This window comes from Electrona antarctica (assembly GCF_951216825.1).
Source record: "Electrona antarctica genome assembly, contig: scaffold_227, whole genome shotgun sequence".
Lineage (NCBI taxonomy): Eukaryota > Metazoa > Chordata > Actinopteri > Myctophiformes > Myctophidae > Electrona > Electrona antarctica.
In genome coordinates this window covers 112,139-137,315 of record NW_027637222.1, presented here as the reverse complement: position 1 = coordinate 137,315, position 25,177 = coordinate 112,139, and the positions used below count along the sequence as shown (strand labels likewise).

The 25,177-nt window shown below is 45.2% G+C and overlaps 1 pseudogene across 1 annotated transcript in view; it reads left to right on the top strand.

The window, feature by feature from the left end:
- LOC306919045 (rap guanine nucleotide exchange factor 4-like) overlaps positions 1-13,219 on the top strand; it is a 57,939-nt pseudogene extending 44,720 nt beyond the window's left edge. Inside the window, exons 24-28 of the transcript in view lie at positions 6,482-6,535; positions 6,716-6,802; positions 10,092-10,156; positions 11,947-12,001; positions 13,001-13,219. The product of the transcript in view is annotated as a rap guanine nucleotide exchange factor 4-like (transcript). The remainder of the gene's footprint in view (positions 1-6,481; positions 6,536-6,715; positions 6,803-10,091; positions 10,157-11,946; positions 12,002-13,000) is intronic.
- Positions 13,220-25,177: the final 11,958 nt, after the last annotated feature.

Sequence of the window (25,177 nt, the reverse complement as noted above, 5' to 3'; positions counted from 1 at the left end):
TGTGCACACGTGTGCGTGTGCGTGTGCGCGTGCGGCTACGCACACACCGTTCTTTTGTGGAGGCACAGCGCAGACAGAAAGTCTCCACACAGTGACAGCAGTGACAACACTCCATGTTTGTGCACGACGGACTGAATATTCTGTACACTGCAGTGTTTTGCACAGACGGACTGAATATTCTGTACACTGCAGTGTTTTTTATGTGTTTCCTTAAGCAATTGATTAATGTGCTCGTCCTCATATTTCAATGAGGGCTTCAAGTCTCCTCATTCGACCACATTTATCCACGGCTAAACAGCTTTGCGCTGCGTAAAGTTAATATCCCTTCTCCGTCTACAACTGTGTTTAGCTCCTCACCCGCCACATAGTTTGCTTCATTTCCCTTATTTGCTGCGGATTGCATTCACACCTAACCTGACTTCGCCAGATTGCGGCAGTATTGAGTTCACCAGTTCCCTCCTCCTGCCTGCATCTGGGACCCGGAAGCAGCGGGACAAACATCTGATATCTCCATAATAATTTCGAGTTGTAGTCTTTAGTTAGGTTGTGTTTACATTAGAGTTGTAGTCTTGTTAGGTTGTGTTTACATTAGAGTTGTAGTCTTGTTAGGTTGTGTTTACATTAGAGTTGTGTTGTAGTCTTGTTAGGTTGTGTTTACATTAGAGTTGTAGTCTTGTTAGGTTGTGTTTACATTAGAGTTGTAGTCTTGTTAGGTTGTGTTTACGTTGCGCTGTGGCAGCGCTTCAATATGTCATCAGTCTCGCGTTGATCCCGCCTCTAGGGGCCTCATACAGCCACATATCGCTCCTCTAGGGGCCTCATACAGCCACATATCGCTCCTCTAGGGGCCTCATACAGCCACATATCGCTCCTCTAGGGGCCTCATACAGCCACATATCGCTCCTCTAGGGGCCTCATACAGCCGCATATCGCTCCTCTAGAGGCCTCATACAGCCGCATATCGCTCCTCTAGGGGCCTCATACAGCCACATATCGCTCCTCTAGAGGCCTCATACAGCCACATATCGCTCCTCTAGGGGCCTCATACAGCCACATATCGCTCCTCTAGGGGCCTCATACAGCCACATATCGCTCCTCTAGAGGCCTCTTACAGCCACATATCGCTCCTCTAGCGGCCTCATACAGCCACATATCGCTCCTCTAGAGGCCTCATACAGCCACATATCGCTCCTCTAGGGGCCTCATACAGCCACATATCGCTCCTCTAAGGGCCTCATACAGCCGCATATCGCTCCTCTAGGGGCCTCATACAGCCGCATATCGCTCCTCTAGGGGCCTCATACAGCCACATATCGCTCCTCTAGCGGCCTCATACAGCCACATATCGCTCCTCTAGGGGCCTCATACAGCCACATATCGCTCCTCTAGGGGCCTCATACAGCCACATATCGCTCCTCTAGGGGCCTCATACAGCCGCATATCGCTCCTCTAGCGGCCTCATACAGCCACATATCGCTCCTCTAGGGGCCTCATACAGCCACATATCGCTCCTCTAGAGGCCTCATACAGCCACATATCGCTCCTCTAGCGGCCACATATCATTTCATTTAATTTCATTTTATTTCACACATAGTGTAACACAATACAGTACAAATCATAATAGATAACAATTAATATCTTTCATAATTCATTTGTCTTTCATACAGTATCTGATACACCTATGACGAAAAGGAGCAGGAAGAAGAATAAATTCTTATAAATACCTGCCCCCTTTTCACTTAAAAGTTTAGTTTACTTTATTGATTGGCGCATACACATCTAAACAAAACAAAACAAAAAAACAAACAAAACAAAAACAAAAGAGAAAAACAAAACAAGCAAGAAGTTGAGCAATGACACGTGCAATAAATGATAGCTCTAGCTCTAGTTAACCTATTCATCGTCTTCATATTCATATATATTATATATTGGCAAATATTTGTACAACCCTTTAAATTGTCATTCAGAGAATTCCATATTCGGATTCCTGTTATTGAAGGACACATCAGTCTTTGAGTGGTCCGTGCAAACTTATGTTTGAAGTCAAATTTTCTCCTACTATCCCTACTTTCTGAACTAGGATGGAATAACTGTTGTAGATGAACTGGTAATGTTTTGCTTTTTGCCCTAAACATAATTAATAAGGTTTGTAGCTTCACGATATGTTCAAATTTCAATACTCTCGATTTTATAAATAGACTATTTGTGTGATCTCTATAATGCACTTTGTGCATGATTCGTACTGCCCTCTTCTGTAATAAGTATAATGGTGTTGTGGCGGTCATGTACGTATTCCCCCACACTTCAGCACAATAACTAAGATATGGAGAAATTAATGAAAAATATAATATTCGCATTGCTTCCTTTTCTAGCACATGCTTCACTTTGTTTAAAATAAAAATGCTCTTTGAGATCTTTTTCTTAACATGTGCTATATGGGATTTCCATGTTAATTTGTCATCCATTATTACACCTAAGAACCGAAATTCTGATACTCTTGCGATGGCCACTCCATCTATGGATAATTCCACCTGGTCATCCTTTTTCCTATTTCCGAAAACCATAAACTTGTTTTTTTCCAAATTCAGCGAGAGCTTGTTTACATCAAACCATGTTTTGAGTTTTCTCATTTCATGTGTAATGGTCTCAGCTAACTTATTTAAATCACATCATTTCATGTGTAATGGTCTCAGCTAACTTATTTAAATCACATCATTTCATGTGTAATGGGTCTCAGCTAACTTATTTAAATCACATCATTTCATGTGTAATGGTCTCAGCTAACTTATTTAAATCACATCATTTCATGTGTAATGGTCTCAGCTAACTTATTTAAATCATATCCAGAGCAATGGAAATTTGTGTCATCTGCAAACAAAACAAATTGTAATAATTTTGATACGTCACAAATGTCATTAATGTATAGATTAAATAATTTGGGTCCCAAAACAGAACCTTGAGGGACTCCACATTCAATTTTCATACACTCTGATGTGTTACCTGCCCACTGCACATATTGTTGTCTATTGTCTAAATAGCTTCTCATCCAGTCCAGTACCATTCCTCTCACGCCGTATGTGTATAATTTAGAAATCAAAATTGAATGATTCAAGGTGTCGAAAGCTTTTTTTAAATCTATAAATACCCCTATTGTATATTTATTTTCATGTGTTGATGTTGATATTTCCTCCATTATATTCATTAAAGCTGTTGCTGTGGACCTATTTTGCCGAAAGCCATATTGGCATTCACTCAACAATTGATGCTTTTCAATAAAAGCATCAAACTTTTGTGCAAAGATCTTTTCAAGCACCTTAGAGAATTGTGAGAGCAATGACACTGGTCTGTAATCATTGAAGCTATGCTTATCTCCTGATTTAAAAAGTGGAATAACTTTTGCAACTTTCATTCGATCTGGAAACTTGCCTGACTGAAAGGATAAATTAAAAATATAACAAAGGGGTTTGATGATACAATCAATTGTCTTTTTCACTATAACCATGTCTAACCCATCACAATCAGTGGATGTCTTATTTTTAGACTTTGTTACCATAGATAGGATTTCTTGTTCACTAACATTTGCCACAAACATAGATTGCAACACTTTACTACTTCCTGTCCAATCTGTTTCATCATGATTTTCAATTAAGTCTGCCAAATTTGGTCCAATGTTTACAAAAAAAGAATTGAATTCGTTCACCATTTCGTTCTTGTCTTTTATAATTGTATTATTAGTATTGAAATGACTAGGTAAGTTTGTGGAAACTGGTTTATTACCCATTACTTTGTTTAAAATATTACAGGTACCTTTAATGTTATTTTTATTTTCATCCAACAATTTGTTATAGTAATCTTTCTTGGCCAGTCTCATAATTAATACTAACTTATTCTTGTACGCTTTATATTTCATTTCGGCATTCTTTGTTCTAGATTTGATAAAGTCTCTATACAATTTGTTTTTCTTTTTAGATGCATTCTGTAAGCTTTTTGTTATCCAAGGTTTTCTGTTGCCGTTTTTTTTTTGCTTATGTAAAACTAATGGACAGTGTTTTTCATACAGTGCCAAGTATTTATTTAAAAAAGCCTCATATGCTGCATTAACCTCATTCACATAGACCCCCGTCCAGTCAACCTGCCTAAGATCATCCCTGAACATGTTTATTGCATTATCCTTTCTTATTCTTATATATCTAGGCACATTTTCCTCCTCAACCTTCTTGATTTGGCATTCTAATGTAAGAAAAATAGGTAAATGGTCGCTGACATCATTTATCACCAAACCACTTATGATTTTCTTCTCCAAGCTGTTGGTAAAAATATGGTCAATCAATGTAGCAGATGTTTCCGTTATTCTACTAGGCTTTGTTATTAATGGGTATAATATCGCTCCTCTAGCGGCCACATATCGCTCCTCTAGGGGCCTCATACAGCCACATATCGCTCCTCTAGCGGCCACATATCGCTCCTCTAGGGGCCTCATACAGCCACATATCGCTCCTCTAGCGGCCACATATCGCTCCTTTAGGGGCCTCATACAGCCACTTATCGCTCCTCTAAGGGCCTTATACAGCCACATATCGCTCCTCTAGGGGCCTCATACAGCCACATATCGCTCCTCTAGGGGCCTCATACAGCGACATATCGCTCCTCTAAGGGCCTCATACAGCCGCATATCGCTCCTCTAGAGGCCTCATACAGCCACATATCGCTCCTCTAGCGGCCACATATCGCTCCTCTAAGGGCCTCATACAGCCACATATCGCTCCTCTAGCGGCCACATACAGCCACATATCGCTCCTCTAGGGGCCTCATACAGCCACATATCGCTCCTCTAGCGGCCTCATACAGCCACATATCGCTCCTCTAGGGGCCTCATACAGCCACATATCGCTCCTCTAGGGGCCTCATACAGCCACATATCGCTCCTCTAGGGGCCTCATACAGCCATATATCGCTCCTCTAGGGCCTCATACAGCCACATATCTCCTCTAAGGGCCTCATACAGCCACATATCGCTCCTCTAGCGCCTCATACAGCCACATATCGCTCCTCTAGGGGCCTCATACAGCCATATATCGCTCCTCTAGCGGCCTCATACAGCCACATATCGCTCCTCTAGGGGCCTCATACAGCCACATATCGCTCCTCTAGGGGCCTCATACAGCCACATATCGCTCCCTCTAGGGGCCTCATACAGCCACATATCGCTCCTCTAGGGGCCTCATACAGCCACATATCGCTCCTCTAGGGGCCTCATACAGCCACATATCGCTCCTCTAGGGGCCTCATACAGCCTCATATCGCTCCTCTAGGGGCCTCATACAGCCACATATCGCTCCTCTAAGGGCCTCATACAGCCACATATCGCTCCTCTAGAGGCCTCATACAGCCACATATCGCTCCTCTAGGGGCCTCATACAGCCATATATCGCTCCTCTAGCGGCCTCATACAGCCACATATCGCTCCTCTAGGGGCCTCATACAGCCACATATCGCTCCTCTAGGGGCCTCATACAGCCACATATCGCTCCTCTAGGGGCCTCATACAGCACATATCGCTCCTCTAGGGGCCTCATACAGCCACATATCGCTCTCTAGGGGCCTCATACAGCCACATATCGCTCCTCTAGGGGCCTCATACAGCCGCATATCGCTCCTCTAGGGGCCTCATACAGCCACATATCGCTCCTCTAAGGGCCTCATACAGCCACATATCGCTCCTCTAGAGGCCTCATACAGCCACATATCGCTCCTCTAGGGGCCTCATACAGCCACATATCGCTCCTCTAAGGGCCTCATACAGCCACATATCGCTCCTCTAGGGGCCTCATACAGCCACATATCGCTCCTCTAGGGCCTCATACAGCCACAATCGCTCCTCTAGCGGCCTTTTTTGGCAGAGTAGAATGCGGTTATTTTGATGCGCATTAGGATTCGAATGAGGCTTCACACCTGCCAAGCGCACTTTCCGACAATGTGCAGCAGGATTCGTTTTAATGGCAGTAAAGCTTTCTGGTTTGAAGGCGACCTTAGGTAGCATTTTATGTAGACATAGCACTCTATAGTGCATAGAAATACATAGCATAGACATAGCACTCTATAGTGCATAGAAATAGTCATCATGAATCATAAGCAAGCTGAAAAAGTCATCATGAATTATATGTAAGCTAAGAGCTATTTCTATGTATGTGATGTATTACCATGTGTTGTTCTATTGTTCTATTTCTATGTATGTGATGTATCACCATGTGTTGTTCTATTGTTCTATTTCTATGTATGTGATGTATCACCATCTGTTACATCACATACAGACTACATTGCAACAAATTCTCTCTCTCTCTCTCTCTCTCTCTCTCTCTCTCTCTCTCTCTCTCTCCTCTCTCTCCTCTCTCTCTCTCTCTCTCTCTCTCTCTCTCTCTCTCTCTCTCTCTCTCTCTCTCTCTCTCTCTCTCTCTCTCTCTCTCTCTCTCTCTCTCTCTAGAAACTCCCCAGCAAGTTAAGAAGTTTTATGCTGAATTTGAGAGCATGATGGTGAGTACGGGTTTAGTACGATACGTTAAAACGATGTTAAAACTCTGTTAAACTGCTCAAGTTTCATTAACAACACCAGGGGGGTCGCGTGTGTGCGCGCGTGCGTGTGCGTGTGTGTGTGCGCGTGTGTGTGTGCGTGTGTGTGTGTGTGCGCGCGTGTGTGTGTGTGTGTGTGTGCGTGTAGGACCCGTCAGGAACCACAGAGCGTACAGACTCACTGTCACCAAACTGGAGCCGCCAATCATCCCCTTTATGCCCCTCCTACTTAAAGGTACAGTAACACTAAGCCCATCCTACTTAAAGGTACAGTAACACTAAGCCCCTCCTACTTAAAGGTACAGTAACACTAAGCCCCACCTACTTAAAGGTACAGTGACACTAAGCCCCTCCTACTTAAAGGTACAGTGACACTAAGCCCCTCCTACGTAAAGGTACAGTAACACTAAGCCCCTCCTACTTAAAGGTACAGTAACACTAAGCCCCTCCTACTTAAAGGTACAGTAACACTAAGCCCCTCCTACTTAAAGGTACAGTGACACTAAGCCCCTCCTACTTACAGGTACAGTAACACTAAGCCCCTCCTACTTTAAGGTACAGTAACACTAAGCCCCTCCTACTTAAAGGTACAGTAACACTAAGCCCCTCCTACCCTTTGTGTTTCTATGTCAGTGGTTCTCACAGGGTTAAACCCTATGTTTCTATGTCAGTGGTTCTCACAGGGTTAAACCCTATGTTTCTATATCAGTGGTTCTCACAGGGTTAAACCCTATGTTTCTATATCAGTGGTTCTCACAGGGTTAAACCCTATGTTTCTATGTCAGTGGTTCTCACAGGTTAAACCCTATGTTTCTATATCAGTGGTTCTCACAGGGTTAAACCCTATGTTTCTATATCAGTGGTTCTCACAGGGTTAAACCCTATGTTTCTATATCAGTGGTTATCACAGGGTTAAACCCTATGTTTTCTAAATCAGTGGTTCTCATAGGGTTAAACCCTATGTTTCTAAATCAGTGGTTCTCATAGGGTTAAACCCTATGTTTCTATGTCAGTGGTTCTCACAGGGTTAAACCCCATGTTTCTATATCAGTGTTTCTAATAGGGTTAAACCCTATGTTTCTATGTCAGTGGTTCTCACAGGGTTAAACCCTATGTTTCTATGTCAGTGGTGATCAACCTTTTTCATGTCAAGGACCCCCAGAATGATCTGTATTTGGCCGCCGACCCCATCCGTTTAACTCAAGTTCTTTCCTATTTCTTTGGGGGGCAATTACAGATAATTCTGGGGGTCCTTGACATGAAATAGGTTGAGCACCACTGACATAGAAACATGAGGGTTTAACCCTGTGAGAACCACTGACACAGAAACATGAGGTTTTCAGAAGACTGTCAGGGTTTAGAAGACATTTGTATAAGGGGAACATGTAGCATCATGTGTAGTTCCCCTGTTTGGTCACAAGATGGGGCACTTCCCTAACTTTCCGTGCAGCCTCATTGAAGTGTGTTAATGTGCACTCAGCTTGTTGTATTCATTAAAAATAAGATGAGATAAAATAAGTCCCAGATTGTTGTATTCATTAAAAATAAGATGAGATAAAATAAGTCCCAGATTGTTGTAATGGTTCTCATGGTTCTACTAACTCGTTAGTGCTCAGGAGGTGTGCAGGGATAATATCCCGGTGCTCAGGAGGTGTGCAGGGATAATATCCCGGTGCTCAGGAGGAGTGCAGGGATAATATCCCGGTGCTCAGGAGGTGTGCAGGGATAACATCCCGGTGATCAGGAGGTGAGCAGGGATAACATCCCGGTGCTCAGGAGGTGTGCAGGGATAATATCCCGTTGCTCAGGAGGTGTGCAGGTGTGCAATGAAAAAAAAAACGGAGATCCGGGCAGACAGTTAACCCATTCTGTTCGGGATCCCCATTTGCTGTTTTAAGCATTATGTTACACTTTAGCTTTTGGAAAATAGCAGACCTACAAGCTCATAGCGTGGCACTCGTTGCCGCGCTATGAGCTTGTAGGTCTGCTATTTTTGAAAAATCGTGAAAATGCGGCACAAATCTTTGAAAATTATATTCTTTCAGAGCGAATGTTTTTAACTCAAATCTTTGTTTCTGAAGGGTTCCTGGAACAACATATCTTCAGATACATGACATGAAATATTGAGCACCAAGGTTCAAGGTTCAAGGTTCTTTATTATTTGTCTCCCGAGGAAGAAATGTGTCTTAGACAAAGGGCCCGCATGCAAGCGTAGCCCTTATGCCCATGTCGCCGCAGTGCAGCGCCAAAATACATCTTTCTTGCATCAAAGAAAAAGAAAACAGAATAAACATCACATCACATTACATTACAGTTGCATTGTATTGTGTGGGCACAGAATGTACTTGGGTGGGGGGATAGGGGGGGGGGGGGGTGGTTGGGGTGGCGGGGGCTTGGGCCAGGCACAAAAAAGCTCTCCTCCTACGCATACCATCGAAAGGGATGAGCTGCGCGGGGGGAGGAAAAAAAGATAACCTAGCTGGAGCAGGGGGGGGAGGGGGGTAGAAGGCGGCTGTATGTGTAGACATGTGTGTCCATGAGAGAAAGTTCGGTGGAATAGTTCATTTCCCATGTGTTTGTGTAAGTGTGTTCCTGGCATATCTTCCGAAGGTCATGTCACGTTGCCTCAAAGTCCTGCGTTATCATGGCGGGTTCAGTGGAAACTAACACGGCCCAGTCTGAAGACACAACAGGTGTCAGGGAGGAGGGAGGGTGGGGGTTGAGGTGGGGTGGGAGGCAGAGGATTCTTTTCTTGCGCTGTCTCTTCGTGTGGAGATTGTCAATGGGGGGGAAATCCAGATTCGTTTTTAGAGCGAGGGATATAGCAATATGGCTATTTCTCCTCTCTGTCCGTTATGGCTCTCTGTCCGTCATGTCTCTCTGCAGGGCGCTGACCTTTTCCAAGATCGTGTCCATCTTCTGATGTAATTCCCCAAGTGCCCTGCCCAGCTCGGCCACGGCAGGCAGCATAGGGGCTCCGTTCAGCGCTGCCACTTTTCCAATTCTTCGATACACAAGACCAGTGCACAGCCCGATCAGCAGAAATCCTGTCACCGTAAATCCAAATAGATATACCTCTTCTACGCTGATAATCTCCATGCACATTACACGCCAAGTCTTGTAGTCTTGGGTATAACTTGCGGGTGAAGATCCATCAGGGTATTGAGCGGGCTCTCCAGAACCCAATTTACATGGAAAAATGTTGTCTATCACGTGCAGAGACCAGCACACTAATTCCATGAATAGTTCCATGTTTTGGTAGTTTCAGGAGTTTCGAAGAGACAGTGTAGAAGAGAAGTTCTGGGCAGACAGGAGTAGAGGGAGTAGAGGGAGAGAGAAAAAGAATGCGACCGCCCTCGTCAAGAGGCAAGCAAAGAAGACCACTGATATAGAAACATGAGGTATTTCAGAAAACTGTCAGAATTTAGAAGACATTTTTTAAATGTCGACGTCAGGCTCGGTTGTTTCGACCTATACAGTGTTCATCAGGGTCATGTTTTAGTTCTGTTTTTTTTTGTCCACAGACATGACGTTCACACATGAAGGATACAAGACAGTAGTGGACAACATGGTGAACTATGAGAAGATGGTGAGTTTTATTACTATTATTATTATTATTATTATTATTATCCATCCATCTTCAACCGCTTATCCATAGTCGGGTCGCGGGGGCAACAGCTCCACCCCTCCTGGGGGATCCCGAGACGTTCCAAGGCCAGTGAGTCAATGTGATTCTTCCATCTGGTCCTTGGTCTGCCCCGGGGTCTCCTCCCAGTGGAGATATAATCCATCTGGTCCTTGGTCTGCCCCGGGGTCTCCTCCCAGTGGAGATATAATCCATCTGGTCCTTGGTCTGCCCCGGGGTCTCCTCCCAGTGGAGATATAATCCATCTGGTCCTTGGTCTGCCCCGGGGTCTCCTCCCAGTGGAGATATAATCCATCTGGTCCTTGGTCTGCCCCGGTGTCTCCTCCCAGTGGAGATATAATCCATCTGGTCCTTGGTCTGCCCCGGGGTCTCCTCCCAGTGGAGATATAATCAATCTGGTCCTTGGTCTGCCCCGGGGTCTCCTTCCAGTGGATATATAATCCATCTGGTCCTTGGTCTGCCCCGGGGTCTCCTCCCAGTGGAGATATAATCCACCTTGTCCTTGGTCTGCCCCGGGGTCTCCTCCCACTGGAGATATAATTACTTACTTGCGCAAGCAGAGCGCGCAAGTAATAGTTTCCGTCCAGTGCTTCGATGCGTATGTCGCCGTTTGATGTGTATGCGCCGTGCCAGCGTATGCCGTAATGACTACTTGATATGGCAGTGGGGCCAGATTACATACATGTATACATAGGGGCATTACCTTTAATCCTCCCGACACTAAAACATATCGTCATTACGTCACCATCGAAAACCAATTACACCCTGGCATTGGGTCCTTTAATCCACATCTTTATTACGTCATCATTGAAAGCTAGTTGTACCAGTTATATGCTGGGACGATACATACGCATCAAACGGGGCGCAAAGTAACCACAGTATACCGCTAATCAACTTACAAATTACATATACATATACAGCTTTGCATAACGTTTGTAGTAGCTAATTGGCTGTTACGTAACCAATCTATGTTTTACAATGTTATTGGTGACTGTAGGACGACACCATACAATGTTATTGGAGACTGTAGAACTACAACATACAATGTTATTGGAGACTGTAGAACTACAACATACAATGTTATTGGTGACTGTAGGACGACACCATACAATGTTATTGGAGACTGTAGAACTACAACATACAATGTTATTGGAGACTGTAGAACTACAACATACAATGTTATTGGAGACTGTAGAACTACAACATACAATGTTATTGGAGACTGTAGAACTACAACATACAATGTTATTGGTGACTGTAGAACTACAACATACAATGCAATCAGGATCAATAACCTTGTATGAAAAGGTATTAAATACACCTGTCCAAAATGTAATTTTAATGGCCAAAACGTGACATTGTAATTGGCTGACAATATCAGTGGGAGGGGCCTATGTAAGCCACTGCGGCAACCAGACTTAATTTGCACTTTTTCAAAATTGCGACTTTTCTAGTTGTTGCTGTTATTGTTATGAGTTTTGCAACCCAGTGTTAACCTGGGGAGAGCAACGGACTGACCTCATGCTCACCCAGTGTTAATGTAATCCTGGGCTCTACACTTCCTTTGCCAACCTGGGGAGAGCAACGGACTGACCTCATGCTTCCTTCTATGCATGAGGAGTCCAAGCCGCTTCTTTTCCCCTGACAGGGGGCGGTCTCTCTCTCTCTCTCTCTCTCTCTCTATAGGTACAGTAATGTAAAGTGAATGTCTCTCTCTCTCTCTCTCTCCACAGCGTATCATAGCGAACACCGTCCGTCAAGTGAGACACTGCAGGAGTCAGCCGTTCAGTAAGTCTGTCATTATGATGTCATAATGATGTCATAATGATGTCATTATGATGTCAGCCGTTCAGTAAGTACTTTTACTTCATCATGACCGTCCGTCCGTCCGCCCGTCCGTCCGTCCGTCCGTCCGTCCGTCCGTCCGTCCGCCCGTCCATCCATCCTTCGCACGACATCATCACAGTGAGTTATTTATGTGACCTAAATAAAGATGGTTCTGCACCACCTAGTGGTTGTACGTCCCCAGTGTTAAATAAAGGTGGTTCTGCACCACCTAGTGGTTGTACGTGCCCAGTGTTAAATAAAGGTGGTTCTGCACCACCTAGTGGTTGTACGTGCCCAGTGTTAAATAAAGATGGTTCTGCACCACCTAGTGGTTGTACGTGCCCAGTGTTAAATAAAGATGGTTCTGCACCACCTAGTGGTTGTACGTCCCCAGTGTTAAATAAAGATGGTTCTGCACCACCTAGTGGTTGTACGTCCCCAGTGTTAAATAAAGGTGGTTCTGCACCACCTAGTGGTTGTACGTGCCCAGTGTTAAATAAAGGTGGTTCTGCACCACCTAGTGGTTGTACGTCCCCGCTGCGCTCGCTGACGCTCTGCCCCCCTGTGGTCCGTCTGGGGAATTACTTTTAACATTGCCCTATTATAGCTATAGGGTTAGGGTTATAGCGCCACCCGGAGGCCACGCTTTGCAAAACTCTCATCTTTATATCACTCCGACAAATCTCTCTCTCTCTCTCTCTCTCTCTCTCTCCCCCCCTCTCTCTCTCTCTCTCCCCCCCCCCTCTCTCTCTCTCTCTCTCTCTCTCTCCCCCCCCCCCCCCCCCCCCTCTCTCTCCTCTCTCTCTCTCTCTCTCTCTCTCTCCCCCCCCCCCCCCCCTCTCTCTCTCTCTCTCTCTCTCTCTCTCTCCCCCCCCCTCTCTCTCCCCCCCCCTCTCTCTCTCTCTCTCTCACTCTCTCTCTCTCTCTCTCTCTCTCTCTCTCTCTATGTCTCTCTTCCAGACCCAGACATATGCCAGCCCAACAAGGGTCACGCGGAGGTCAGGTCGTATGTGAGGAAGCTGTGTGTGATTGACAACCAGCGGACGCTGACGCAGCTCTCCTATAGGCTGGAGCCCCGGCGAACATGAGCCCGTAGCCTCCTCTGTGACATCATCATCATCGTCGTCGTCATCATAGCCACGCCCACACGTGGACAGTAGCCAATCAGCAGTGCCGCGCTGAGACCCATGTGACTGATATCCTGGCCAATCAGAAGAGCCCAGTTGTGTACCGTGTCACCCGAAACCCCCCGCCCCGCCCCCCATGTGTGTAAAGGAAAATATAACTCCCCGACAACGACCCCCTAGCCAGATATTATCCTGCTTATTACAGCATGTTTCTTATTACAGTAAGGTTTAGGTTGTAATTAAACTGGAGCTGGCTGCGTCTGGCCAGCTGCAGGCCTGGAGCTGGCTGCGTCTGGCCAGCTGCAGGCCTGGAGCTGGCTGCGTCTGGCCAGCTGCAGGCCTGGAGCTGGCTGCGTATGGCCAGCTGCAGGCCTGGAGCTGGCTGCGTCTGGCCAGCTGCAGGCCTGGAGCTGGCTGCGTCTGGCCAGCTGCAGGCCTGGAGCTGGCTGCGTCTGGCCAGCTGCAGGCCTGGAGCACTGTCGGAAAACCAAGGAAGCTTTGAGAAGGAAGAGAAATGGTCACGTGACTGGGCTGCGCCATGACACTTTCATGGACACTTTCTTGGGAGCCAAAACTCACACCGGAAGTTCAATGAATACATGGCAGTGAATGGAGCCGGCTGGACCAGCTCATAACAAATATTATTTATGAACCATTGAGACCTGTGTCTTGTAATCGGTTCAGGCATATAAATGAAAACATATCACAGGTTGTTTTCTAATCACTTGCTTTTCGATGTGCACAGAGTGCACAGTTTATCAAACACAGGATAAGATGTAAATTCCTTTGTGCATGGTGGTGAATGGTAGAATGTCTTGGTGTCATCTTGTCGTTTTCAGTGGCGTGCACAGACATTTAGAGGGGCAGGTGCTCAAGTTAAAAAAGGGCACCTTGTGCAGCGCGTGGAACCGGCCGGTTGCCTTAATCCATTTTGGGCGGGAACCCCTTTTGGTGTTAGCATTATGTTATGTTTTAGCTATTGAAAAATAGCAGATCTACAAGCTCATAGCGCGCCACCGAGTGGCGCGCTACGAGCTTGTAGGTCTGCTATTTTTGAAAAAAAAAAATGAAAAAAAAATATTTGTCTTCTTTTTTTCAAAAGGGCACATTGCCAAAAGGGTGCTCTAGCACCCCCTAGTGTCTATCTGTGCACGCCACTGGTCGTTTTGGTGATGAGTGGTGGTGAAAACGCATGGAATACGGATGTGTATATTACAGGAAACTCCCGTTAAACTTTCCAACAAACTCTGGTAAACTCCCGAATTGTACCATCACACCTGTATATTACCGTATATTAACTGTAGATGCTGCTAAACTTGAGGTTTACGGCAAAATACAGTGCCCATAATTGCCCGTTAACTCCTCTTTTCACGCAGTGTGGTGTTTTTTTTTTGATTGATTGAAAAATGTATTAACAGTTTGCAGAATTACAGTACATTTCAAGCACAAACTCAATACAAAGGCTGTTAACTGTGAGTGGACGACCCAATTAAGCATTACACTTGTTTCCAATAGGGTCCACAATGTTCAATTCATCAAAAACATTTAGAGACGTACAAATAGACACTTCTATATAGACAAAGGACAGAACAGGAATTCATCATAAAGGAGGTAAAAAGGGAAAAGAAACATATACAGTGAGGGGAAAAAAGGGGTTGGCGGTGGGGGGGATTCACGTTCAGCTCCGTTCATTTGTTTGTTTTCCTTGGAGGAGCTGCGTTGGGTCCCCAAGTCGGCTCCGTGGCCGTACCTTGAGTTGGCTGTGTGGCCGTGACCATCTCTTGTGTTGTCCTTGTGTTGGGTCCCCAAGTCGGCTCAGTGGCCATACCTTGAGTTGGCTGTGTGGCCGCGACCGTCTCTTGTGTTGTCCTTGCGTCCGTGTTTGAGGGATTCCGATTTTACAGGGGCCAGTTTCGAATTGCAGCCGTCCGTAGGTGCCCTTTGAGAGCGGTTTTGAAGGAGTCAAGGGATTTGCATGTCTTAATGACTGTTGGTAGGGCGTTCCACATTTTGGTGGCATAGGAGCGAAAATAATTTAGTCCCTTGTTTGTGCCGAATCTGGGTTGTACATGGTTCGTTGCACTCCCTCTGGTGTTGTGGGTGTGGACTTCGTTAACATTAAGGAAGTATCTAGACAGGTACATGGGTATCTTGGTGGTGTATAGGCATCATCAGTAGTGTATCCTTGGATCTTGGGGTGTTTCGGCCACTATATTCACCTTTTTCTTACAGCCCATCTTGCTGTGTTGCCAGTTTTGCAAGAGAAACAAGTGGCCACATCTACGAAACAATAATAATTTGAATATTTGTATAATATATTATTATATGTGAGTTTGACGATTTACTCCTTTTTTTAGAGAAGGGGACCAGAGCACCAGGTCACTAGGTCTCAGGGCGGTTGTAGTAATCTCTGGAGGCCAATATCAGCCAGAATCTGCCAGTCACAGGCTGAGCGTAGCTGGGCTCGCTCAGATGGCGTGGAGCAGTACAGGCTGAGCGTAGCTGGGCTCGCTCAGATGGCGTGGAGCAGTACAGGCTGAGTGTAGCTGGGCTCGCTCAGATGGCGTGGAGCAGTACAGGCTGAGTGTAGCTGGGCTCGCTCAGATGGCGTGGAGCAGTACAGGCTGAGCGTAGCTGGGCTCGCTCAGATGGCGTGGAGCAGTACAGGCTGAGCGTAGCGGGGCTCGCTCAGATGGCGTGGAGCAGTATATAATTTTATCTGAGGATCTAAACAGCAGCAGGTATCGTTTCTGGCTCCGAGTTATCGCGAGATTTGGCTGCCAGACAGGGAACGGTGGGAAGTCTCGCGATACTTGGTGCGTTCAGAAAGGTACTTTGTGCTCTTCAGATACCTCTATAAAAATGACAAAGTGTACACATCGAAAAGCAACACAGCAGACAATGATGTGTTACATGTCTTCTGTTAGTTTCCAGAAGCGATTACTTTACAAAAGGTCTCAGTCATTCAGAAATAATGTTTGTTCATGAGCTGGTCACTGAGCTCTCATTGACTCCAGTGTATTTTATATATAAATAGAGCTGGTCACTGAGCTCTCATTGACTCCAATGTATTTTATATATAAATAGAGCTGGTCACTGAGCTCTCATTGACTCCAATGTATTTTATATATAAATAGAGCTGGTCACTGAGCTCTCATTGACTCCAGTGTATTTTATATATAAATAGAGCTGGTCACTGAGCTCTCATTGACTCCAGTGTATTTTATATATAAATAGAGCTGGTCACTGAGCTCTCATTGACTCCAGTGTATTTTATATATAAATAGAGCTGGTCACTGAGCTCTCATTGACTCCAATGTATTTTATATATAAATAGAGCTGGTCACTGAGCTCTCATTGACTCCAATGTATTTTATATATAAATAGAGCTGGTCACTGAGCTCTCATTGACTCCAATGTATTTTATATATAAATAGAGCTGGTCACTGAGCTCTCATTGACTCCAGTGTATTTTATATATAAATAGAGCTGGTCACTGAGCTCTCATTGACTCCAGTGTATTTTATATATAAATAGAGCTGGTCACTGAGCTCTCATTGACTCCAGTTTATTTTATATATAAATAGAGCTGGTCACTGAGCTCTCATTGACTCCAGTGTATTTTATATATAAATAGAGCTGGTCACTGAGCTCTCATTGACTCCAGTTTATTTTATATATAAATAGAGCTGGTCACTGAGCTCTCATTGACTCCAATGTATTTTATATATAAATAGAGCTGGTCACTGAGCTCTCATTGACTCCAATGTATTTTATATATAAATAGAGCTGGTCACTGAGCTCTCATTGACTCCAGTGTATTTTATATATAAATAGAGCTGGTCACTGAGCTCTCATTGACTCCAATGTATTTTATATATAAATAGAGCTGGTCACTGAGCTCTCATTGACTCCAATGTATTTTATATATAAATAGAGCTGGTCACTGAGCTCTCATTGACTCCAATGTATTTTATATATAAATAGAGCTGGTCACTGAGCTCTCATTGACTCCAGTTTATTTTATATATAAATAGAGCTGGTCACTGAGCTCTCATTGACTCCAGTGTATTTTATATATAAATAGAGCTGGTCACTGAGCTCTCATTGACTCCAGTTTATTTTATATATAAATAGAGCTGGTCACTGAGCTCTCATTGACTCCAATGTATTTTATATATAAATAGAGCTGGTCACTGAGCTCTCATTGACTCCAATGTATTTTATATATAAATAGAGCTGGTCATTGAGCTCTCATTGACTCCAATGTATTTTATATATAAATAGAGCTGGTCACTGAGCTCTCATTGACTCCAATGTATTTTATATATAAATAGAGCTGGTCACTGAGCTCTCATTGACTCCAATGTATTTTATATATAAATAGAGCTGGTCACTGAGCTCTCATTGACTCCAATGTATTTTATATATAAATAGAGCTGGTCACTGAGCTCTCATTGACTCCAATGTATTTTATATATAAATAGAGCTGGTCACTGAGCTCTCATTGACTCCAATGTATTTGATATATAAATAGAGCTGGTCATTGAGCTCTCATTGACTCCAATGTATTTTATATATAAATAGAGCTGGTCACTGAGCTCTCATTGACTCCAATGTATTTTATATATAAATAGAGCTGGTCATTGAGCTCTCATTGACTCCAGTGTATTTTATATATAAATAGAGCTGGTCACTGAGCTCTCATTGACTCCAATGTATTTTATATATAAATAGAGCTGGTCACTGAGCTCTCATTGACTCCAGTGCATTCTGCCAAACTTCCGGGTAGTTTGGCTCCCATGAAAGTGTCCATGAAAGTGTCATGGCGCAGCCCAGTCACGTGACCATTGCCTTTCCTTCTCAAAGCTTCCTTGCGGAAAACATGGAAGTAAGTTGATCAAATAGAATCCATTTTCGGGGTAACTGCTTCGTCTATTTCTCGCTCAAATGTTTTCAAAAACATTTTTGAGAGCAATGTTTAGCTGTGAATTACATTGTGTGTGTGTGTTTACATGGCTGGTCATGTTGGAAACAGCAGTAAATCAAGCGGGGCACAGCAGGTGCTCCGAGGGTTTGATTAGGCAGCGGTCTGTTATAAAGCAGAGCGGTCTGTTATAGAGCGGTCTGTTATAGAGCAGAGTGGTCTGTTATAGAGCGGTCTGTTATAGAGCGGTCTGTTATAGAGCGGTCTGTTATAGAGCGGTCTGTTATAGAGCAGAGCGGTCTGTTATAGAGCGGTCTGTTATAGAGCAGAGTGGTCTGTTATAGAGCAGAGCGGTCTGTTATAGAGCGGTCTGTTATAGAGCAGAGCGGTCTGTTATAGAGCAGAGCGGTCTGTTATAGAGCAGAGCGGTCTGTTATAGATCGGTCTGTTATAGAGCGGTCTGTTATAGAGCGGTCTGTTATAGAGCAGAGCGGTCTGTTATAGAGCAGAGTGGTCTGTTATAGAGCAGAGCGGTCTGTTATAGAGCAGAGCGGTCTGTTATAGAGCGGTCTGTTATAGAGCAGAGCGGTCTGTTATAGAGCGGTCTGTTATAGAGCGGTCTGTTATAGAGCGGAGCGGTCTGTTATAGAGCAGAGCGGTCTGTTATAGAGCGGTCTGTTATAGAGCAGAGCGGTCTGTTATAGAGCGGTCTGTTATAGAGCGGAGCGGTCTGTTATAGAGCAGAGCGGTCTGTTATAGAGCGGTCTGTTATAGAGCAGAGCGGTCTGTTATAGAGCGGTCTGTTATAGAGCGGTCTGTTATAGAGCGGTCTGTTATAGAGCAGAGCGGTCTGTTATAGAGCGGTCTGTTATAGAGCGGAGCGTTATAGAGCAGAGCGGTCTGTTATAGAGCAGAGCGGTCTGTTATAGAGCGGTCTGTTATAGAGCGGTCTGTTATAGAGCAGAGCGGTCTGTTATAGAGCGGTCTGTTATAGAGCAGAGTGGTCTGTTATAGAGCGGTTTGTTATAGAGCAGAGCGGTCTGTTATAGAGCAGAGCGGTCTGTTATAGAGCGGAGCGGTCTGTTATAGAGCGGAGCGGTCTGTTATAGAGCGGAGCGGTCTGTTATAGAGCGGAGCGGTCTGTTATAGAGCGGTCTGTTATAGAGCAGAGCGGTCTGTTATAGAGCGGTCTGTTATAGAGCAGAGCGGTCTGTTATAGAGCGGTCTGTTATAGAGCAGAGCGGTCTGTTATAGAGCGGTCTGTTATAGAGCAGAGCGGTCTGTTATAGAGCGGTCTGTTATAGAGCAGAGCGGTCTGTTATAGAGCAGAGCGGTCTGTTATAGAGCGGTCTGTTATAGAGCTGTCTGTTATAGAGCAGAGCGGTCTGTTATAGAGCGGTCTGTTATAGAGCGGTCTGTTATAGAGCGGTCTGTTATAGAGCGGTCTGTTATAGAGCAGAGCGGTCTGTTATAGAGCGGTCTGTTATAGAGCAGAGCCGTCTGTTATAGAGCGGTCTGTTATAGAGCAGAGCGGTCTGTTATAGAGCAGAGCGGTCTGTTATAGAGCGGAGCGGTCTGTTATAGAGCGGAGCGGTCTGTTATAGAGCAGAGCGGTCTGTTATAGAGCGGAGCGGTCTGTTATAGAGCAGAGCGGTCTGTTATAGAGCGGTCTGTTATAGAGCAGAGCGGTCTGTTATAGAGCGGTCTGTTATAGAGCGGTCTGTTATAGAGTGGTCTGTTATAGAGCAGAGTGGTCTGTTATAGAGCGGTCTGTTATAGAGCAGAGCGGTCTGTTATAGAGCAGAGCGGTCTGTTATAGAGCGGTCTGTTATAGAGTGGAGCGGTCTGTTATAGAGCAGAGCGGTCTGTTATAGAGCAGAGTGGTCTGTTATAGAGCAGAGTGGTCTGTTATAGAGCGGTCTGTTATAGAGCAGAGCGGTCTGTTATAGAGCGGTCTGTTATAGAGCGGTCTGTTATAGAGCAGAGCGGTCTGTTATAGAGCAGAGCGGTCTGTTATAGAGCGGAGCGGTCTGTTATAGAGCAGAGCGGTCTGTTATAGAGCGGAGTGGTCTGTTATAGAGTGGTCTGTTATAGAGCAGAGTGGTCTGTTATAGAGTGGTCTGTTATAGAGCAGAGTGGTCTGTTATAGAGTGGTCTGTTATAGAGTGGTCTGTTATAGAGCAGAGCGGTCTGTTATAGAGCGGTCTGTTATAGAGCAGAGTGGTCTGTTATAGAGCAGAGTGGTCTGTTATAGAGCAGAGTGGTCTGTTATAGAGCGGTCTGTTATAGAGCGGTCTGTTATAGAGCAGAGCGGTCTGTTATAGAGTGGTCTGTTATAGAGCAGAGCGGTCTGTTATAGAGCAGAGCGGTCTGTTATAGAGTGGAGCGGTCTGTTATAGAGCGGTCTGTTATAGAGCGGTCTGTTATAGAGCGGTCTGTTATAGAGCAGAGCGGTCTGTTATAGAGCGGTCTGTTATAGAGTGGAGCGGTCTGTTATAGAGCGGTCTGTTATAGAGCAGAGCGGTCTGTTATAGAGTGGTCTGTTATAGAGCAGAGCGGTCTGTTATAGAGCGGTCTGTTATAGAGCGGTCTGTTATAGAGCAGAGCGGTCTGTTATAGAGCAGAGCGGTCTGTTATAGAGCAGAGCGGTCTGTTATAGAGCAGAGCGGTCTGTTATAGAGCGGTCTGTTATAGAGTGGTCTGTTATAGAGCAGAGCGGTCTGTTATAGAGCGGTCTGTTATAGAGCGGTCTGTTATAGAGCAGAGCGGTCTGTTATAGAGCAGAGCGGTCTGTTATAGAGCAGAGCGGTCTGTTATAGAGCGGTCTGTTATAGAGCGGTCTGTTATAGAGCAGAGCGGTCTGTTATAGAGTTGAGCGGTCTGTTATAGAGCAGAGCGGTCTGTTATAGAGCGGTCTGTTATAGAGCAGAGCGGTCTGTTATAGAGTGGTCTGTTATAGAGCAGAGCGGTCTGTTATAGAGCGGTCTGTTATAGAGCGGTCTGTTATAGAGCAGAGCGGTCTGTTATAGAGCAGAGCGGTCTGTTATAGAGCGGTCTGTTATAGAGTTGAGCGGTCTGTTATAGAGCAGAGCGGTCTGTTATAGAGCAGAGCGGTCTGTTATAGAGCAGAGCGGTCTGTTATAGAGCGGTCTGTTATAGAGCGGTCTGTTATAGAGCGGTCTGTTATCAAGAAATAACTCACCGCTGAATTCAGCGATTGACCAATCAGAATCAAGCATTCAACCAAGCCATGTAATACATATATATATAATCCCTAGTGAAGGGTATCTAGAATAGATCTACATGTAATAGGCCGGTCTCACAGCCCTTCCCCACCCCCTTTCCAGACCTAGTGGTGATGACGTGACGTCTTAACATCTTGTTGATGTAGCTCTGGTCCACAGCCTTACTCATGGACTCAAGGACCAGAGCTACATCCCTACCTGCTTTCTCTGCACCATTTAAGGCCGTTTCCAAATGTTAAAATGTAAAAGACCAATATTATTATGAAGAAAACAAGATGTTAAGACCGCTAAACCAAATAGAATAAAGTTTACCTTCAGAAAAAGCGTTGTTTATGGCTTCTGAATGTAGGTCTTTCAACATGTACATAATGTCTATGGAGTGACGTCACGTCAACACCACTAGGTCTGGAAAGGGGGCGGGGAAATGGGGCGGGGAAAGGGGGCGGGGTAAGGGGCGGGGAAAAGGGTTGGGGAAAGGGGGCGGGGAAAGGGGGCGTGGAAAGGGGTTGGGGAAAGGGGGCGGGGACAGGGGGCGAGGAAAGGGGGCGGGGAATGGCTGTGAGACCGGCCTATCCCTATAGCCTAGAGAATGATATAGAACTACATTCTAATAGAACTACAATGATAATCCCTTCAATAATATCAATCATCAGGTGTTTAATGTACACCTAACAATAATGTGAACAATGTGTAGTTTTAATAATCTCTAGTTGATAGTAATTATAGTAAATCTCCTGATGATTATGCAGTATGTGGAAACGCTTGGTCTATCATGCATTATAATGTGCATTTATCCCATTTATTATAATACAATACAATATACATACATTATACATTTATCCATTTCCACCTGAGGACGATTCTACAAATGTCTAAATCCTGACCGTTTCTGAAAAACCTCATGTTTCTATGTCAGTGGTTCTCAAACTATTTCATGTCAAGGACTCCTAGAATTATCAGTATTTGGCCGCCGACCCCCATCTGAAAATATGTTGTTCCCCCCAGAAGCAAAGATTTGAGTTAAAAACGTTCGATCTGAAAGAGTATTTATTCAAAGATTTGCACTACATTTTCACAATTTTTGAAAAATAGCAGACCTACTACTAGTAGGTTGTGTACTTTTCTATTTGTATTATAATCCCCATAGGAGGATCTTAGATCGCCTCATATAAGAACTGTGTTTGAAAAATAAACAAATCATCCAGACCGTTTCACTCATATGGATGTGAAGAATCAACTGACTGAGAGAAAACGCTATTGTTACTGCTGCTGAATTAGTTACATTGTCGTGAACGATACAGAGACACCTCCCCGATATGAGTGACTGCCTGTCGTGAACGATACAGAGACACCTCCCCGATATGAGTGACTGCCTGTCGTGAACGATACAGAGACACCTCCCCGACATTATCGCAGAGACAGTTTGTTTATTTTTGGACCACAATTCTTTCATGAGACGATCTTAAGATGACCCAACTTTATTCTCCATAAAGAAATGACGAGCGAGTGACGTCAGGACTTCTGAACTCTATAGCAGGGGATGAGCGAGTGACGTAGGGACTTGGGCGCGCTATAATTGACTGAAATAATGTTTCAGTTACCTCATGTTTATTTTCTCCAGGAACTACTTGATGTGTTTAGTGTGTTTTTGGTGAGAGCTGATGTTTGGCATCCTGCCGTATCCTGTATCCTGTTTTCTGTTTCCTGTATGTGTCGTCGTGCCTTGTAAATTAAAAACAAGACACTGTATCAAAACACTAGTTTCATCTACGTTTTGTGTCTCTGGCTGCAGTCACTCACAGCTAGGGGGCGCTGCAGTCACTCACAGCTAGGGGGCGCTGCAGTCACTCACAGCTATAGAGCGTCGCAGCCCCGCTCCCTCGAGAGAAAAGAAATCCCTGTTCATTTTCCTCATAGACTTTTCAGAAAGTATTTATTTAAAGACGTTTAAGCCAACTCTTGTCGTGACAAATCATGACAACAAACACATTGTTTTGGGCCAAACAAAGAATTAGAAAGTAGAAAAAAACGGCAACTTACAACACTTTATTTTGTTGTTTTTCGTCTTTGTAAATATTTGTTTGGTCCAAAATATTGAGTTTGTTGTCATGATTTGTCACGACTCGAGTTGGCTTCGTACGACGCTTAAAAGGTCTTTAAATGAATACTTTTTGAAATGTTGAAATGTGAGGGAAAAATGCATTGGGATTCATTTCCTGGGCCTGGCGTCGTCATGAAAGTTGGCGGGACTGCGACGCTCTATAGACGCCTTATCAGACGACGTCACACTGATAAGAAACGGCATGCGCGCGCATAAAGGCAGCAGAAGAACACCACCTCTCATAAGATGCAATGGAAAAGTTCTAACTGCACTCACGTGTAAAAAATGCCCCATCAAACTTTCAGATGCTGTTTTTCTCCCAGTGTAGAGGAAGAATGATTAGGATTTTTATTGTGATCTCTCGCCCCTTGAAATATATAATCCTTGGTTTCTGCAGAGCCTGTTTGTGCACGGCTGCACGCGCACCTGCAGTCCATCAAGTATAATTTATGCTTCGTCCCGCGATGGTGTCGCGCACGCAGACCTCTACGCTCACAACAGTCGCATCTGCGATGTGAGCTTGTATATCAGCTGTTCTCTGTGCGCAATACTGTTGGGCTTTGAAGTCAACTCACAAGAGGAGGTTGAATGGACTGAAACCAGCGCTCCCCAAAACAACAGGTTTGGAGATCTGTTGGGAATTGATTACATGAAACAGTCACCCGTGCGCCCAGTCCCAATGTTTGTAAACAAATAATTGGTCTATAGGGATGGGGTGATGCTGCAGTCACTCACAGCTAGGGATGGGGCGACTGTGGCTCAGGAGGTAGAGCGGGTTGTCCAATGATCCCTGGGTCGGCGGTTCGAATCCAGGCTCCTCCTCCTGTCCACATGTGGAAGTGTCCTTGAGCAAGACACTGAACCCCACACTGCCTCCAATGAGACACTGAACCCCACCCTGCCTCCAATGAGACACTGAACCCCACACTGCCTCCAATGAGACACTGAATCCCACACTGCCTCCAATGAGACACTGATCCCCACACTGCCTCCAATGAGACACTGAACCCCACCCTGCCTCCAATGTGACACTGAACCCCACCCTGCCTCCAATGAGACACTGAACCCCACCCTGCCTCCAATGAGACACTGAACCCCACACTGCCTCCAGTGAGACACTGAACCCCACACTGCCTCCAATGAGACACTGAACCCCACCCTGCCTCCAATGAGACACTGAACCCCACCCTGCGTCCAATGAGACACTGAACCCCACACTGCCTCCAGTGAGACACTGAACCCCACCCTGCCTCCAATGAGACACTGAACCCCACCCTGCCTCCAGTGAGACAACGAACCCCACCCTTTCTCCAATGAGACACTGAACCCCACCCTGCCTCCAATGAGACACTGAACCCCACCCTGCCTCCAATGAGACACTGAACCCCACCCTGTCTCCAATGAGACACTGAACCCCACACTGCCTCCAATGAGACACTGAACCCCACCCTGCCTCCAATGAGACACTGAACCCCACCCTGTCTCCAGTGAGACACTGAACCCCACCCTGCCTCCAATGAGACACTGAACCCCACACTGCCTCCAATGAGACACTGAACCCCACCCTGTCTCCAATGAGACACTGAACCCCACCCTGCCTCCAATGAGACACTGAACCCCACCCTGCCTCCAATGAGACACTGAACCCCACACTGCCTCCAATGAGACACTGAACCCCACACTGCCTCCAATGAGACACTGAACCCCACCCCACCCGCGTCGACTGTTCACCTCCCA